Source organism: Alligator sinensis, unplaced genomic scaffold (genome assembly GCF_000455745.1).
Source record: "Alligator sinensis unplaced genomic scaffold, ASM45574v1 scaffold1451_1, whole genome shotgun sequence".
NCBI lineage: Eukaryota > Metazoa > Chordata > Crocodylia > Alligatoridae > Alligator > Alligator sinensis.
Genome location: NW_005842351.1, coordinates 93,678 through 97,793, shown reverse-complemented (window position 1 = coordinate 97,793; position 4,116 = coordinate 93,678). Strand labels below are relative to the sequence as shown.

The 4,116-nt window shown below is 34.3% G+C and overlaps 1 protein-coding gene across 1 annotated transcript in view; it reads left to right on the top strand.

The window, feature by feature from the left end:
- PRDM6 (PR/SET domain 6) overlaps positions 1-4,116 on the top strand; it is a 100,280-nt gene that overhangs the window by 84,340 nt on the left and 11,824 nt on the right. The gene's annotated exons all lie outside the window — the stretch shown is intronic.

Genomic DNA, 4,116 nt, shown 5'->3' with positions numbered 1-4,116 from the left:
GGCATCAGTTTAGAGCTGTCCCATGAATACCCAGCAGGTCATGTAAACGTTTTTTCTGCACCTCATGGTCACTTGTGTCAAAGGCCACAGTGAAATCAGGTAAGATCAGCAGGGCACAGTTTCCCCTGTTGATCTCTAGATGAAGATCATGAACCAAGGCCATGAGTGCAGTCTCTGTACCATATCCAAGATGAAAGCCAGACTGACAAGAGACCAGTGGCATCCAGATGTGCCTAGAGTTATCAGGTGACTACTCATTCAGTGATCTTTACCAGAAAAAGGGAGGTTGGAGGTGGGGCAATAACTAGATTGGGAGTCAGCATCCAGTGATGCTTCTTGAGGAGGGGCTGGACAAACACAGATTTAATAGTGTTTGTTCAGGACGCTGTCCTCCCAAAGGGAGGTATTGACAACTCCTGCCAGCAGTGTCCCCCAGATGGCTTTTACAAGTGAGGACTGGCACGGGTTCAGTTCACAGCTGGTTGCCCTCATCCCTCCAAGCACATCCTCCACAAAAGTGGGTCATAACAATTTTAAATGATCCATATAAACAAAGCTTCGTCAACCCCAAACTCTGACTCTGCAGCAAAAGTGGTGTCTAAGCTGTGCTGGATATGGGTGATTTTGTCTGCAATGTAGGTGGCAAACTTGTCACAGTAAACTGAAAAGGATTCAGTTTCCAGGCAGAAAGTATGAGAGTTCCTACTGGGGAACAGCTGAAAATTGCTGAACTACTACCTAATAGGAAAAAAAACTGAGCAACTCCACATATTAATAATCTGTCATCGTAGAGTCCATTCATATAAATTAATGTTGAGGGATTATAATGTGAAGGGATTTATACTGCCTGGGTACAATGAGATTGGTAGATGTCATGTGTCTAAAGTTACAATGAGAAGATGAAAGGCTAGAAAGGCACATGGTCTAACACTTAATGAAGAGCACTAGAAGACAAGACTTTTTATGATAGCCAGCATGTCACTGTGCTCATCACATTTTCTGGGCTTAATTTTAACTGTCTTTAAAATGGGACTGAATAGCTCTCTCAGACAGGTCTTTGTCATGTTTTATTAATGTTTGTAAAAAACTATGAGGTCCTTCCCAAAAGATGTGACAACATACAGCTGTGAAATATTACTTTGGGCATAGAGATAGGAAGCACATTCTAAGATAAATTTGTAAAGAAAATCCTTGTCTTCAAAGATGTCTAAAACAGTGTTTTCAACCACATGTATATATGTCACCCAAAGAACATGCAAACAGTAGTTTATGTGAATGCAGGTATATATTTATTTGTGCAAAATGTTCATTTGTGTCCTGTGCCTACTCTCATAAAAGTCTTTGAACTCAGGAATTCAAATTGGTCCACACATTTATTTAGAGCATCCACATTCATCTACACCAAACTAAACATAGGGATTACTTTAAACTCATAAATAACTTCATTAAGGCCAATAGGACTACAATATCTTTAAAGGTATTCGTATATGGAAGTACTTTACTGAAGTGGGGTCAGGCTGCAGATTAAACTTAGGTGCTTTTTCAAAAGTCAGTCTGTAAGGTCCATTTTTGTTTTAATGTCATGGGTCCTATCTCTTTGTGACACTGAAAATAAGGGGACACCATCTTAATACAGTCTCATGGTGTAGAGCAAATCATGGCAGAGAAATAAATTTCTATGTCAAAGACAACTCTGCACCAAAGGTGTCAGCATACTGCCCAAACCAATCATCTCTTACTTCCTAGCCTTCTGCGCTGTTTTCATTTTTAATAATATGATATTGATTTTTTTCTGCTAAGGAAAAAAATATGGTAAAATAGTTAATACAAAGCAAAATAACTTTTAATCTCCTTTTTTGGAAAAATAATTAAATAGTATCATAACAACAAAGAAGCTTACATAGTTCTGCATATTGGGGATGGCCTGAAGTGAAAAGGAAGGAGATGGGAAATTACAAATGATCAGATCCTACAGTTGGTTTGCATGGTTAAATCTGTTTTCCTTTTAAAATGGGCTTTATTTATATTTGATATCATGTAACTGTTACTAGATTACTTATTCTACTCACTTTAGGATGAATCAAATTGGACCTCTGCATAATTTATACAAATGTAAACAAAAAGGATCACTCTACTTGGAGAAATATAGCTATTCCTATCTGAATTGGGTGAACAGAAACAAAATGTATATTTAAATGAAATAAAAATAGCCAATTTTGACTAAGTTGATCACTTGTATTTTATACAATGCAATGCATTCTTAATAATATGAAATGTAAATTGTTATTGTAGTCAATAAATCTGACTTGAACCAATGTAGGTGCTAGCAACATTTTATTTGGCATCTTAATGTTCACTTGTAACTAGCTTACTGTTGTGACTATTTACATAGAAAGAATGATGTGACTTCTCACAGTATGAAATTAATCATATTGACTGTTAAAAAAATAAAAGATTAATTGGTTTTATTTAGTGTCTTATTGTTTATTGTGGTAGCTGTTAAAAATAGATAACCAGAGGCTAATAAATGTTAATGGTCCCTTTCACTATTAAAAAAAATCAATTGTTCATGGATACAGACTATCTTAATATATTCTTTTTGCTTAAAAGTGTTTAATCAGAAAAACAATTTTTTAAAAGTCAGCCTTCACAAATCACATTTGTTTTACCAGTGCCTGAATTTTCCATGTCAGTTTGATAAATAATTTCTTTGTAAGCTAACAATACAGTGAAGAAATAATAAAACTGAAAAAGATATTGCTTTTGTCTGCCAGTAATGGTTATAGATATACAATAGTTATCAGTGCTTATTTGAAGTACATTATTTCATATGCATGCATATAATTTTTAAAGGAAATAGGGGTAACAATGTGGCATAATCATCCAGGTCCGGTAACCTTTCTACAACTTTTATATATTTCTTTCAAACTTGTTTGAAATCTGTTAGATAAATTTTCAAATGTAAGTAATTAAAATTGTGTAGTATTGAGTTATTGACCAATCCCAAGCTATTAATCAAGCTAAAAAATTCTACAATCAGTGTTCAGTGCTCTGAAGCACTGTAAAATAATGGTATTTGTGATCGGTGATGCAAGTAGCCACAATTAAGCAGTTCACTTGACAAATGAGAGGGTTCACTTTATTTTGCACTTAATTGAATTGTTGTACATGCTTGGTCACCATTGTCTCCTTCCCTCCAGTTTTGGTTTCTAGCCATTTAAGCACACACATTTGTTAGAGAGAGAGCAATTAAGTCTGTGTTGGCCAATGGCTCTAAAAATGCAGACATTAAGATTTGTGCCTTAAGTTGCTGCACAGTGTAAAAATCATTAATATCCCTCAAGACAAACTCTTAATTTTCTTTAAAAAAATGATATATGTAACAGGAGTCTGCCACTGAGTTATGTTAAATACAATGGAAGAAGAAAAAATATTCAAAGCATTGTAGTATTTACCAAACCATTTTGGAGATCTAAATATGGTGGGTGAGGGGAAGTAAAAGTATTTTACCAAAACAGAAATTGATTTTCTTTATATACAAGAAGCAAGGATTTTGGTGGGTGATCTCTTTCATTGAACCAACTCCGTGGCTGGCATAGATTTAGACAAGATTTTGAATGCAATGCACTTTTCTTAAGGTCTTTATACATATACATAAAGACATATCTATATCTATATATATATCTTTATATATATTTCTAATACACATGCTGTACTACTTTTATTTGTTAGTTATTCTCTCTCTTCTCCATTCATAGCCTGATCTTGTCCTTCTGTCTCCCATACTTTTTTTTCTGCTTAATTGTGCAGTGCTAGTGTTATACATATGAAGTGAGAACTTTATGATATTGTTTTGGCAATAAACTGTGATATCACAGAAACAGAATTATGGTTTCATTTCAGAATCACATGAAAGGAATTGCCAGGCTGTGAGGGAGAAATCTATCAATTGTATTAAAATATTTTGAATAGCTGTAAGAATATTGAAAAGTAATAGTAAAAGTTTCATGTTATTTTTCCAAATATATTGAAAACGTTAGTCTTTAAAAAAGATGGAGAATGTAATGGATTAGCAACACTTTGCTTCTAAATGGTTTCAGAAATTAGACTGGGCTC